Source organism: Lolium rigidum, chromosome 2 (assembly GCF_022539505.1).
Source record: "Lolium rigidum isolate FL_2022 chromosome 2, APGP_CSIRO_Lrig_0.1, whole genome shotgun sequence".
NCBI classification, from domain to species: domain Eukaryota; kingdom Viridiplantae; phylum Streptophyta; class Magnoliopsida; order Poales; family Poaceae; genus Lolium; species Lolium rigidum.
The window spans coordinates 130,007,319-130,023,028 of record NC_061509.1 but is presented as its reverse complement, the minus strand read 5'-3'; the positions used below and the strand labels follow the sequence as shown (position 1 = coordinate 130,023,028).

Genomic DNA, 15,710 nt, shown 5'->3' with positions numbered 1-15,710 from the left:
TTTCAAAAGATCAACATCGGAGGCAAGACTATCAACTCTAGAAGCAAGAATATCAATTTTATTGAGCTTTTCCTCAACAGATTTGTTAAAGGCAGTTTGTGTACTAATAAATTCTTTAAGCATAGCTTCAAGTCCAGGGGGTGTATTCCTATTATTGTTGTAAGAATTCCCATAAGAATTAGCATAACCGTTACCATTATTATAAGGATATGGCCTATAGTTATTACTAGAATTGTTCCGATAAGCATTGTTGTTGAAATTATTATTTTTAATGAAGTTTACATCAACATGTTCTTCTTGGGCAACCAATGAAGCTAACGGAACATTATTAGGATCAACATTAGTCCTATCATTCACAAGCATAGACATAATAGCATCAACCTTATCATTCAAGGAAGAGGATTCTTCAACAGAATTTACCTTCTTACCTTGTGGAGCTCTTTCCGTGTGCCATTCATAGTAATTAACCATCATATTATCAAGAAGCTTTGTTGCTTCACCAAGAGTGATGGACATAAAGGTACCTCCAGCAGCTGAATCCAATAAATTCCGCGAAGAAAAATTTAGTCCTGCATAGAAGGTTTGGATGATCATCCAAGTAGTCGAGTCCATGGGTTGGGCAATTTTTAACCAAAGATTTCATTCTTTCCCAAGCTTGAGCAACATGTTCATTATCCAATTGTTTAAAATTCATTATGCTACTCCTCAAAGATATAATTTTAGCAGGGGGATAATATCTACCAATAAAAGCATCCTTGCATTTAGTCCAGGAATCAATACTATTCTTAGGCGAGAGATAGCAACCAATCTTTAGCTCTTCCTCTTAATGAGAAAGGAAACAATTTTAATTTTATAATGTCACCATCTACATCTTTATACTTTTGCATTTCACACAATTCAACAAAATTATTGAGATGGGCAGCAGCATCATCAGAACTAACACCCGAAAATTGCTCTCGCATAACAAGATTTAGTAAAGCAGGTTTAATTTCAAAGAATTCCGCTGTAGTAGCGGGTGGAGCAATAGGTGTGCATAGGAAATCATTATTATTTGTGGTTGTGAAGTCACACAACTTAGTATTTTCAGGGGTGGCCATTTTAGCAGTAGTAAATAAAGCAAACTAGATAAAGTAAATGCAAGTAAACTAATTTTTTGTGTTTTTGATATAGCAAACAAGACAGTAAATAAAGTAAAGCTAGCAACTAATTTTTTTGTGTTTTGATATAAGTGCAGCAAACAAAGTAGTAAATAAAATAAAGCAAGACAAAACAAAGTAAAGAGGTTGAGAAGTGGAGACTCCCCTTGCAGCGTGTCTTGATCTCCTCGGCAACGGCGCCAGAAAAAGAGCTTGATGGCGTGTAACTCACACGTTCGTTGGGAACCCCAAGAGGAAGGTATGATGCGCACAACAGCAAGTTTTCCCTCAGAAAGAAACCAAGGTTTATCGAACCAGGAGGAGCCAAGAAGCACGTTGAAGGTTGATGGCGGCGGGATGTAGTGCGGCGCAACACCAGAGATTCCGGCGCCAACGTGGAACCTGCACAACACAACCAAAGTACTTTGCCCCAACGAAACAGTGAGGTTGTCAATCTCACCGGCTTGCTGTAACAAAGGATCAACCGTATTGTGTGGAAGATGATTGTTTGCAGAGAAAATAGTAAAAACAAGTATTGCAGCAGATTTGTATTTGAGTATAAAAGAATGGACCGGGGTCCACAGTTCACTAGAGGTGTCTCTCCCATAAGATAAAAGCATGTTGGGTGAACAAATTACAGTCGGGCAATTGACAAATAGAGAGGGCATAACAATGCACATACATGTCATGATAAGTACAGTGAGATTTAATTGGGCATTACGACAAAGTACATAGACCGCCATCCAACTGCATCTATGCCTAAAAAGTCCACCTTCGAGGTTATCATCCGAACCCCTTCCGGTATTAAGTTGCAAAGCAACAGACAATTGCATTAAGTATGGTGCGTAATGTAATCAACAACTACATCCTTAGACATAGCATCAATGTTTTATCCCTAGTGGCAACGAGCACAACACAACCTTAGAACTTTCTGTCACTGTCCCAGGTATCAATGCAGGCATGAACCCACTATCGAGCATAAATACTCCCTCTTGGAGTTAAGAGCAAAAACTTGGCCAGAGCCTCTACTAATAACGGAGAGCATGCAAGATCATAAACAACACATAGGTAATAACTTGATAATTAACATAACATGGTATTCTCTATCCATCGGATCCCGACAAACACAACATATAGTATTACAGATAGATGATCTTGATCATGTTAGGCAGCTCACAAGATCCAACAATGAAGCACAATGAGGAGAAGACAACCATCTAGCTACTGCTATGGACCCATAGTCTAGAGGGGGGGTGAATAGGCGATTTAAAACTTTTACGAGATGAGCTTAACAAATGCGGAATAAAACTAGCGTTTACTTTGTCAAGCCCAAAGCCTATGTACTATTGTTCACCTATGTGCACCAACAACTTATTCTAAGCAATGATTCACCTATGTGCACCAACAACTTATGCTAAGCAATACAAGCAAGTATGTGATAGCAAGTATATATATAACTTCAAGCACGATGGCTATCACAAGGTAAAGTGCATAAGTAAAGAGCTCGGGTATAGAGATAACCGAGGCACGCGGGAGACGATGATTTATCCCGGAGTTCACACTCTTGCGAGTGCTAATCTCCGGTGGAGAGGTGCGGTTGCTTAGTGCTCCCGAACGCCACAAGAGGCTCACCTTGAGGTGTGGTTGCTCGATGCACACCAACGCCACAAAGGCCTCACCTCAAGATGCGGTACTCACACCACACACCGAACGCCACAAAGGCGCCTCACCTAAATCTCCGGTGACCCTCGCCACAAAGGCCTAGGTCACGGTTCCACTAAGGGATTTCCTTCGAGGCGGAAACCGGGCCTTACACAAAGGTTGGGGCACACATCCACAACTTAATTGGAGGCTCCCAACAAATCGCCACAAAGGCCTAGAATCCGTCTAGGGTTCCAAGAACCCAAGAGTAACAACTTTCTTGCTTTCACCTCCACGAATCACCGTGAAGAACTCAAACCGATGCACCAAATGCAATGGCAAGAACACCACAAAGATGCTCAAGTCCTTCTCTCTCAAATTCCAACACAGCTACAAAAGCTATTGGGGGAATAAGAGAGGAAGAACAAAGGAATTCACAAAGAACACCAAGATCAAGATCTAGAGAGTTCCACTCACAAAGAGATGGATTTGATTGGTAGAAACGTAGATCTAGATCTCCTCTTCCTTTTCCCTCAAATGGATTCAAGAATCATTGGAGGAGTAGAGGGATGAGGCAAGCTCTCAAGGTCAACAATGGTGGAGAGCAAAAGGAGGAAGAAGAAGTGGGGAGAAAGAGGAGGAAGAAGGCCTTAAATAGGGGTCTTAGATTTCTGCCCGTTGGGGCCAAAATCGCGACAGGCCGGCAGGTGCCGGCCTTGTTCCACCGGCAGTGCCGGGGTGGCCGGCAGTGCTGGCCTTTTTCCACCGGCAGTGCCGGCCCGGCGGCAGTGCCGGGGTGTTCCCGGCGGCAGTTCCGGCCCCCCAGTTTTTTGTCAAACACCCGATACGAAAACCTCAAGAACTTTTGCATCCGGACTCCGATTTTGATGACCTTGGGCTCGTTTCGAAGCTAGTAACAAGCTCTACAAGATCATGTAGGGAACCATCATAGTCCAGCAAATAGGATAGAAACAAATGGATAAAGGTTTTACCTATCTATAAACAGCAAACCGGTAAAACCTCCAATATGGAAAATGCAACAACTTGAGTTAGGAAACTCGGATTTAGGTGAAACCAATTTTGTTGTAAAGAAGATGATAAGAGCTACCCCACAAAGAGTGAAAAGCTTAAGAACAAGTGGGGTAGGTTTTTCTATGTATTTTAGAGTGAAACCTCTCAATACGAGAAACCGAGAAAAACTCCAATATCGAAAACGCAACAAGTGATTCATGCGGAATCCGTTTTCGATGAACTAGAGCTTGTCATGAGAATAAGCACAAGCTCTAAAACACCATATGGATAAGATCCAAATAACAACCAAGAAAGATGATGCAAGGATGCAAAGGTTTGAGCTCTCCGAAGGATACGATCGAGTTACTCACTCGAGAGCCCTCTTGATAGTACGGCAACTAAACTATAAACCGGTCTCCAACTACACCATGAGACCGGTGAGAAAGAAACCCTATCAAGAGCAAACCTTAACCTTGAGCATTCCACTTGAGCTTGATGATGACGATCTTGACCGCAACAAGATGGAACACCTTTCTTGATTGTGCTTGCTTGACGAAGTCTTGTGGATTGCTCCCCCATAATCCACCATGGGAGAGCTTCTTCTTAAACTTGCACTTCATTTCTTCATGGCAAGCTTCAAGCATATGATCTCTTCGAGTTGACTCATCTTGAACTTGCACTTCATTTCTTCATGGCAAGCTTCAAGCATATGATCTCTTCGAGTTGACTCATCTTGAACTTGCACTTCATTTCTTCATGGCAAGCTTCAAGCATATGATCTCTTCGAGTTTGGCTCATCTTGAACTTGCACTTCATTTCTTAATTCTTCATCATGTTGATGTCTTGAAGTAACTTGAGGGCTCACTTCATCTTCATCTTCAAGACATACTTGACACTCGATATCCTTCATCAAATTCTTCTTATTGCAACCTTGAAGCCAACATATGGTTCAAGAATTGCCTATGGACAACTCCTACAAATATAACTCAATGCAAACATTAGTCCATAGGGATTGTCATTAATTACCAAAACCACACATGGGGGCTCCATGCACTTTCAATCTCCCCCATTTTGGTAATTGATGACAATCTCTTTGAGAGGGTTTATATAAGGAATTGAAGTAGCAAGCAAGTTGAATATATAGTGCAAACTCCCCCACAATATATGCGTGGGTGAATGATCTTGACTTTCATTGCATATATTGGAATTCAAAGCCTAGTGGAGTTTCCTCTAAATATTCAACTATGCAAAGCAACAAGATGCAATGCAATAAAGGCACATGCTTAAGCACAAAGCAAAGACATAACCGAATTCCCTTAAACCCTCCAAACTTCTCCCCCATTGGCACCAATTGCCGAAATGGGTGAAAAATTTAGAAGGTCAATATAGTGAGAGTTCCTCCATAGCGTGTGCATTTCTCATAATTTGAGTGGAATCAAATGCACGTATCCAATGACGAATATTCGGAAGGAATCACACTATAGATAGGATCAAAGATTGCAAAAAGATAACAAAGTCTAGAAACTTCAACAAATGAAGCAAGCAACCAAATGAACCACAAAGAAGATACCAAAAGAAAGATAGATATTATGATAAGATCAAGAAGATTGCTCTAAATAATATGAGGAAGCTCCCCAAGGTTTGTGCACAAAACTAGACAATTTGCATTGGAGTATAAAGTGCACAAACATGGAATCATCACTCCCATAATATCATTCAAAACAAAAGATACCAAGTGAATCAAACTCTAATGATCACCACAAAATAGTGCCTTAAATAAAACGAGGAAGCTCCCCAAGGTACATGCATAAATTAAAATGTTGCATTAGAATGCAATATGCATAACATGGAATCCTCACTCCCTCATTACCATTTAAAACACAAACATTTGCAATAGATCATAGATAGAAAATTAAGCTTAACACTTGCAACAAACAAATGGTTGAGCAACAAGTAAGAGGCACCATAATAAAAGGCTCAACCAAGAGGATATGTGAAAGGCAAGATAAAGCATATTATAAGACTATTAAAAGGATGAGCAAAAAGCATCATCATAGTCTTCAATGAATTATATTGCTTAGCATGACCAATCAACACGCAACAAATAAATAAGATATCAAATGGAGATGTATCATCTCTTATGTGTATAAGTTTCTCTAAGTGAGCAATATCACAAAGATATTTATCCACAAAGAAATATGCACACACAAAATAGATACACAAGAAATATAGCATGATATCCAAGACGAAGTCATGCAATATACCAATAAGAATTTTTGCTTAATAGCATGGCCAAAGGCTCAATTTTATCTTATGGTACATTCATGAACTTCAACCACAAACATCTAAAATACATCACAAATATCAACAAGGGATAGAAGATAGTTGGGATGCATTGAGAAAGGAAACAAGTATCACAAAAGAAGATACCAAAAGAAATAACTCAATTTGCACTTTCATCGATATTGCACATGTGTGAGGTTTGAGGAAATGATATGCAATAAAATTGCTAGATAGACATAGTTGGGATGGATGAATCATGAGCATGATTTAATATACTTCCCAACAAATGCACTCATCTCAAATTACTCACATTCACAATAAAGAGGTTTCATTAAGACTTTAGCAAGAAGCACAACATTTGCAAATCAAGAGATTCATGCCAAGATGCAACCACATGGTTGGATGCAAGAACAATATGCATGAGAAGATACTTGTTACCGAGATAGCATTGGTGAGGATGTAGTAGATATGTGTTCATTGACCATCCTAGCTTGCCTCAAGTTACCATTGAGTCACCACTTCTCCCCAAGAGTGAGACAAGCATCCAATGCATATCCATTGTACCTAACACAAAGGTAAGTACAAAATGGTCCCCAAACTAATTGGGTCCGAAGTAGTTAGACACACTACAACATATGGGATAAACTCCACAATACTATGTGCATATAGATATGAAATTGAATTTCATGCACATCTTAGCCAAATTAGGATTTGATGGAGTTTACCCTATATATTGGATCAAAGAAAGTAACACATGCCATACGATATACATATATTAAATATGCATGCACAATATTTTCAAGAACCAAAGGAAGATACAATTTGGACAAAACACCAAATAAATCAAGAGACAATGGTTGTCCAAATTATATCAAAGAATCAAATCAACACTAGATTGATTCCAAAGACTTATCTCATTATAAGAAGCTAATTAAACCTAAACACAAAGGAATGAGATAACCAACTCCCAAGAGAGCAAGGTTCCAACTAATAAGCCAAACCCTCGAAACTTTTTATGATGGCACAAAGTACAAAAAAGAAAGTTTATGTCTCCCAAAACCAAACTTTTGATAATGATCAAGAGATGTTAAGCATTATAACCAAAAATAGGAGAGCTCCCCCAAGATTAGTGCATTATCTAGGATTTTGCATATGAATACTAAATGCACAAAACTAGGATCATCACGCTACCTATATCTACTAAAATGCTAAGAAAGTTTGAATAGACAAATTAGATCCATAAGATGCAAGGAAGACACATGGGAGTCAAAGCACAACACATTCATGGCAATAAATAAGACAATTTAAACACAAGAGCCAATGTAAATATGATCAATAAAAATCTACCTCATAATAGATTGTCAATTGTCCTAGGACAAGAGGTATTAGGAAATATTTCCCGGTGGTAGTTTGTAAGTATACGAAAGATCATATTTACAACGAACAAAGCATATGGTAAAAGATAAGAGTTAACCATCATGCAAAGAAAGTTTCTTGATAGCTTCATTTAGTCATACCAACATGCAAGGCAATTAATAGTATTCATACCAACATGCAAAGCAATTAATAGTATTCATACCAACATGCAAAGCAATTAATAGTATGACTTGAAGCACATGGTTTTCCAAAAATGTATTGAGGGACACGTTGTGAAAAACCATGCCAAGAAAAACTTTCACAAATAAGATCCACAAAGATATTAGCAATGAAGCTATTTAAGCAAATTGGAGCTTGTTTGAGCAAACATGCCACATAGGAGAGAGATAATTTACGATATCAATTCTATGTGACACAACCTCAAATGTTCACATTTTCTAGGCTTGTAATATGCACAAAGCTTATTACTCCCCCATAATGTGATAAGGAATTTATTTTCACAAGAGGCAAATAAGATTCAACTAGAGATATTAATGGACATTAGAATTTGAATTTCTCATGAAGATGACATACCACATAGAGACTAGATAATCTTGCAATATCAATTCTAAGTGATATTCCTCATGTACACACATTGTTAGGATTCTGGCCGGGCACAAAAAACCGAAACCGAAGACCGAAGCCGAAATAACCGAGACCGAAACCGAAAAACACAATATTTCGGTCATCGGTCATCACATCGGTCTTGACTACCAGGTGACCGAAATAATCTCGTACTGTTCGGTTGTGGAGAGCGAGCGACCGAAATGACCGATCCGACCGAGAATATCAGCCCAGCTAGCCCACATCTCCATGGCAGGCCGCCAGCCCATCTAGACATGGACGAGCAGAGACCCTCTCGTCTCGTGTCTTTCGTCTGCCTCTCGCTTCCTTCCCCAATTGACCAGAACGTTGTCGCCTGCAAGCGCCGCCGCCCCATCCTTAACCCTGTCTCATGCAAGCGCAGCCGCCGCGCCACCTCGCCGCCACCCTCCGGCCACCCCAGCATCTCCCACCCCACCCCATCTCCAGCCCCGCGTCGGCGCCTCACCAGCACGTGACCACGTTCCAATTCCGGCCAGATATGCCGCGCCACCGCCCGATCTGCAACGCCGGCAGCCTCAACGCCTGCAGAATACCAACCGGTCGAAGGATTGAATCCAGGCTACCCGCAACCGGTGACTTGCCAGAGTCACGGTAAAGAAAGAAACTTCCACTGCCTCTAATATTGTTCTAATCTTCTGTGAGACTGCTCTGCATCTGGTAGTGCTATGCTACTGTAAAGTATAGTGTAGATCTTGGTATTTGTGAGCTCGATTATAATGTTCTGAACGTATTTATGTCTTGTTTCTTCATTAGCTAGTGTTGTGTTAGACTGCTGTAAAATATTGTGCTAGTGTTAGACTGCTGTAGTTAGACTGCTCTGCATCTGCTAGCGTTATTGTTAGACTGGTCTAAAACATAGTTGCAGATTGCTGAAAATTGTGACATGTCTTTTTGGACTAATTTTTCTGTTTAATTTTGCTGGTTAGTTGTGTATTTTTTTACTGAGATGTACTTGTCATTGTATCTTTGTAGATGACGGCCGAATCTGAAGATGAGCTGATGAGGATGAGCTGAATGTACGTGAGCCTGCCCTTGCGAATGCAGAAGCAAATGAAGCAGTAGCTGCAGGAATGGACGCCTTGCTGCCATGTTGTGCTTGTTTCTTCCTGTGCTGCAAAGTATAAAGTGAAATACCTGAAATAATCACCATGTTGTGCTTCCATTTCTTAGATACATGTGCCCCATTTTCTCTATTTGGTCTATATGGTCATGACCGAAGACCGGACCGAAAAGACCGAAGACCGAATACAGAAAGACCGAAAAAACCGAAGGTATTTTGGGTAGCATTTCTGGATGACCGAAATTTGTGAACACCGAAAAGACCGGACCGAGCAAACCGAACAGACCGAACGCCCGGGCAGAGTTAGGATCATGAAATTCCCAAAGGAATATCACTCCCCCAAAATGGGATAGTCCATTAATCGCTCATAAGAGCCATATAAGATACAACAAGATGCAAAGAGGCTCCAACACAAACACAAATAGATGGTGTGCAACCCAACATGCATAGACTTGATTTCTCAAGCAAAAACAAGTAGGAAGCACAACATATACAAACACATGTTATTAACAAAACTAACATATGCAAAGGGGCGAGTAACTTTCAATATAAATGAGTTGAGAACATGTTACCGCAAGGAGGAACATTGAATATATGATAGAAGCAAGATAACCAAAAGACTTGGCTTGAGATAATATAAATGATGAAGATCCCTTAATTCTTCATGATGTAGCCAAGTCTCCAATGCCCTCCAACAAGCACCTATTGATCAAGTTTTGGATTGTTGGTCCCCAACTAAGTTGGGTCCTAAGAGGTTAGTCACAATAGGCTTGGCAACCCAAATGGTTCTTTTCTTGACACCACTTTGGGCACCAACAAATTTGGCAAACACATTGCCACCCTCATCCTTACGAAGAGAATAAACATCATCAATGGTGATAGAGTTGGATGAGGTACCAATAGTGCAAAAGGAGGAGATGTGGCCCTTCTCACGGCATATGTAGCAAGTTCTTTTCTTCTCCTTCTTCTCACTAGATTTCTCCACAATGGGAGCATTGGCTTGATTCTTCTTGGGAAGTGGCATTTCTTCAACTTGAGGTTGAATATGAGTTTGAGCTTGAGGCCGCTTCCCTTTTTGCTTCTTCTTCAAAGGGCAAGATCTAACATGATGCCCTTCAATTTTGCACTTGAAGCAAACAATCTTGGCCGGGTCTTTGACTTGTAATTGGCCCTTCTTAGTCTTGTTGTTCTTGGACTTGTTCTTGTTGTTGGAGTTGAATCCAAGTCCACTCTTGTCATTGGGGGATTGTTGCACACTTAACATCTTGTCAAGTTTGCATTTCCCTTCATGACCCTTTACCAAGTCGTTCTTCAAAGAAGAGACTTGGGCCTTGAGCTCTTTGATTTCCTCTACATGGTTAGCAACAACACAAGTACTAGAGGAAGTAGAACCTTCATTGTTAGAGCAACAAGGCAAGGAAGATAATTCATCACAAGATTTAGCAATATTATGAGTGGATGAATTACTAGGACTAGCACATGGTAATATAGCATTTTGAGTAGTAGTGCTAGTATCCACATGAGGCTCACAAGGTGTTGCCTTTGATATGATAGCCTCATGAGCTAACTTTAGCCTATCATGAGAAGCTAGAAGATCCTCATGGGAGCTAGAAAGCTTTCCATGATTTTCTTCCAATTTCCCATAATTTCTAGTTAGCAATTCAAGTTGAGCCCTTAGCTCAACATTCTCCTTCAAGATAGATGCTTCACAAGAAGTAGAGTTAGTAGCACAAGCATCATCACAAGACATATCAAGAAGAGAGGGTAACATAGCATGCTCTTTTAAATAGGAAGCTTGAAGTTTCTCATGTGACTTGGTGAGGATAGAGTGTTCGCTCTCCAAGACCTTGTGGGCCTTGTCTAGATCATCTAGATCCTTAACAAGTTTATCATGACCAACGCCAACTTTGGAATTTTCCTTTTTAAGCATTTTTACTTGAGCTTTAGCATGGTCTCTTTCCTTAGTGAGTTTAGAAACTATTTCATTTTGAGACACTTCAAGGGTTTCAAGTTGCTCTTCAAGAGAGGCTACGGTCTCTTGTTCTTCTTCAAGTTCATTCTTTAAAGATGCTACATCATCGGCATACTCTCGTTCAAGAGCACCCTTTTTATCAATGGTGTTCTCATGCATCCAAATAAGTTTTTGGCTCTCAATAGCGGTAGTCAAGATTTCAAAGAAGTGAGAGCTAGCAATTTTATCTTTGTAAAGAACCTTGAATACACTCTCACCTTTATCGCGTAGAGAGACAACCCAATCCTCTTCTTCATATTCATCCTCATCCTTATCACCACGAGAAATATTAGGTTCCATGGTAGGAGGTACCGTGGAACCCTTGGCCATAAGGCATATATGAGGACCGTGAGATAAAGATGAGGAGTTACTTGAGGCTCCTTTCAAGATCTTGTCTTGACCAATAGAATCTTTGGTTTCCTCTACATTGTTAGTCACACAACAACTAGAGGAAATAGAAGCATTTTTATCATGGCCACAAGACAAAGCAAGCATATCATCATGAGATTTATTCAAGCAACTTACACATGATATGCAAGGACTATCAACACAAGCATGTAGATGATTTCTAGTGCTAGATGTGTTTATGTCCATAGATGAAGCATTGCAATGAGATAGAGATGATGAATCATCAATAGTAAGCTCAATATCAACATTGCAATTTTCATCACCACTCACCATATCATTACCTTGTGTCTTACCACACTTTGGTGAAGTGGATGAAGATGAGAACTCATCACGGCCGGAAGTGGAAGCAATACAATCATCCTCAATAATATTGGACACATCATATTTGTCTTGAAGCTTTGTCCATAATTCATGAGCGCTCCCAAAAGGCATGATTGAAGAAGTAACTACATTGCTCACAACAATGGAAAACACATGAGAAGCAAGAGCATCGAGACAAGAGTTTTTCTTCTCCTCATAAGATAATTTTTGGGGATCCTTAGGAGAAGAAAAACCCATGTCAAGAAATCGCTCCATGTTCGGGGAGATACCCCGCAAAATATTAAGCACATAAATTTTCCATAGATCATAATTTGTGCCATCAAATATAAACAAGTTATTGTGATCTAATCCCCTAACCGACATCTTTACTCTCAAGGCGGTGAAGCCTAAGAATGAGAGACCTTGCTCGATACCAATTGAAAGGACACGGATGTCGCCTAGAGGGGGGGGTGAATAGGCGATTTAAAACTTTTACGAGATGGGCTTAACAAATGCGGAATAAAACTAGCGTTTACTTTGTCAAGCCCAAAGCCTATATACTATTGTTCACCTATGTGCACCAACAACTTATTCTAAGCAATGGTTCACCTATGTGCACCAACAACTTATGCTAAGCAATACAAGCAAGTATGTGATAGCAAGATATATATAACTTCAAGCACGATGGCTATCACAAGGTAAAGTGCATAAGTAAAGAGCTCGGGTATAGAGATAACCGAGGCACGCGGGAGACGATGATTTATCCCGGAGTTCACACTCTTGCGAGTGCTAATCTCCGGTGGAGAGGTGCGGTTGCTTAGTGCTCCCGAACGCCACAAGAGGCTCACCTTGAGGTGTGGTTGCTCGATGCACACCAACGCCACAAAGGCCTCACCCCAAGATGCGGTACTCACACCACACACCGAACGCCACGAAGGCGCCTCACCTAAATCTCCGGTGACCCTCGCCACAAAGGCCTAGGTCACGGTTCCACTAAGGGATTTCCTTCGAGGCGGAAACCGGGCCTTACACAAAGGTTGGGGCACACATCCACAACTTAATTGGAGGCTCCCAACAAATCGCCACAAAGGCCTAGAATCCGTCTAGGGTTCCAAGAACCCAAGAGTAACAACTTTCTTGCTTTCACCTCCACGAATCACCGTGAAGAACTCAAACCGATGCACCAAATGCAATGGCAAGAACACCACAAAGATGCTCAAGTCCTTCTCTCTCAAATTCCAACACAGCTACAAAAGCTATTGGGGGAATAAGAGAGGAAGAACAAAGGAATTCACAAAGAACACCAAGATCAAGATCTAGAGAGTTCCACTCACAAAGAGATGGATTTGATTGGTAGAAATGTAGATCTAGATCTCCTCTTCCTTTTCCCTCAAATGGATTCAAGAATCATTGGAGGAGTAGAGGGATGAGGCAAGCTCTCAAGGTCAACAATGGTGGAGAGCAAAAGGAGGAAGAAGAAGTGGGGAGAAAGAGGAGGAAGAAGGCCTTAAATAGGGGTCTTAGATTTCTGCCCGTTGGGGCCAAAATCGCGACAGGCCGGCAGTGCCGGCCTTGTTCCACCGGCAGTGCCGGGGTGGCCGGCAGTGCTGGCCTTTTTCCACCGGCAGTGCCGGCCCGGCGGCAGTGCCGGGGTGTTCCGGCGGCAGTTCCGGCCCCCCAGTTTTTTGTTAAACACCCGATACGAAAACCTCAAGAACTTTTGCATCCGGACTCCGATTTCGATGATCTTGGGCTCGTTTCGAAGCTGGTAACAAACTCTACAAGATCATGTAGGGAACCATCATAGTCCAGCAAAGTAGGATAGAAACAAATGGATAAAGGTTTTACCTATCTATAAACAGCAAACCGGTAAAACCTCCAATATGGAAAATGCAACAACTTGAGTTAGGAAACTCGGATTTAGGTGAAACCAATTTTGTTGTAAAGAAGATGATAAGAGCTACCCCACAAAGAGTGAAAAGCTTAAGAACAAGTGGGGTAGGTTTTTCTATGTATTTTAGAGTGAAACCTCTCAATACGAGAAACCGAGAAAAACTCCAATATCGAAAACGCAACAAGTGATTCATGCGGAATCCGTTTTCGATGAACTAGAGCTTGTCATGAGAATAAGCACAAGCTCTAAAACACCATATGGATAAGATCCAAATAACAACCAAGAAAGATGATGCAAGGATGCAAAGGTTTGAGCTCTCCGAAGGATACGATCGAGTTACTCACTCGAGAGCCCTCTTGATAGTACGGCAACTAAACTATAAACCGGTCTCCAACTACACCATGAGACCGGTGAGAAAGAAACCCTATCAAGAGCAAACCTTAACCTTGAGCATTCCACTTGAGCTTGATGATGACGATCTTGACCGCAACAAGATGGAACACCTTTCTTGATTGTGCTTGCTTGACGAAGTCTTGTGGATTGCTCCCCCATAATCCACCATGGGAGAGCTTCTTCTTAAACTTGCACTTCATTTCTTCATGGCAAGCTTCAAGCATATGATCTCTTCGAGTTGACTCATCTTGAACTTGCACTTCATTTCTTCATGGCAAGCTTCAAGCATATGATCTCTTCGAGTTGACTCATCTTGAACTTGCACTTCATTTCTTCATGGCAAGCTTCAAGCATATGATCTCTTCGAGTTTGGCTCATCTTGAACTTGCACTTCATTTCTTAATTCTTCATCATGTTGATGTCTTGAAGTAACTTGAGGGCTCACTTCATCTTCATCTTCAAGACATACTTGACACTCGATATCCTTCATCAAATTCTTCTTATTGCAACCTTGAAGCCAACATATGGTTCAAGAATTGCCTATGGACAACTCCTACAAATATAACTCAATGCAAACATTAGTCCATAGGGATTGTCATTAATTACCAAAACCACACATGGGGGCTCCATGCACTTTCAGGCGCGGGCCCCCCTCTGGCCGCGCGGCCATATGGTGGCGGCGCCTCGTCGCCCCACTTCGTATCCCTTTCGGTCTTCTGGAAGCTTCGTGGCAAAATAGGACCCTGGGCGTTGATTTCGTCCAATTCCGAGAATATTTCGTTACTAGGATTTCTGAAACCAAAAACAGCAGAAAACAACAACTGGCTCTTCGGCATCTTGTTAATAGGTTAGTTCCAGAAAATGCACGAATATGACATAAAGTGTGCATAAAACATGTAGATATCATCAATAATATGGCATGGAACATAAGAAATTATCGATACGTCGGAGACGTATCAGCCACCACCATCTCAACAAGAGTCGACGCCATGGCTGGGAGAGGCGGAGGCTGACGTGGTCGTGGCCGTGGCCGCGGCAGAGCTGCACGCTCGCCGTCGCCTGCCACACCGTCGGCTTCATCGCCGGAGATGGACGTGGAGGGGCCCGTGCTGTTCGAGTTCGTCCTCGTCCTCAAGGGCGACCCACGCGGAATCCAGAGACTTCCTGACCCCTTCGCCGTCTATGTCGCCGGCGATGATCGCCCGGGCACGCTGCATCTGTGGGAGGCTTCGTCCGGCTTTTACCGGTGGATCGTCGACGTGATATACGACGGGCGCGGCAAGATGTACCTCCACATCGGCTAGGAGAAGTTCGTGCGCCACCACAGACTCGAAGCCGGCTTCATCCTCCTGTTCTCCTACTTTGGCGACAGGGACATGAGCGTTAAGGTCTTCAACGAGACGCACTGCCGCCGGGATAACCACGACAACCACGGCGACAGCACCGACGAGGAGGACGACTGATGAAGAGTGTTGTTTCTTCGCAGCGAATACGTGCATGGAGGTTTATGTCTGTTCTCCCTGGGAAGAACCAATGGGGATACTGTCACCA

At 41.8% G+C, this 15,710-nt stretch overlaps 1 long non-coding RNA gene across 1 annotated transcript; it reads left to right on the top strand.

The window, feature by feature from the left end:
* Positions 1 to 8,541: 8,541 nt before the first annotated feature.
* LOC124687240 lies at positions 8,542 to 9,379 on the top strand. Its single transcript, XR_006998158.1, has 2 exons — positions 8,542 to 8,684; positions 9,066 to 9,379. It is a non-coding gene; the product is annotated as an uncharacterized LOC124687240 (long non-coding RNA).
* The last annotated feature ends 6,331 nt before the right edge of the window (positions 9,380 to 15,710 follow it).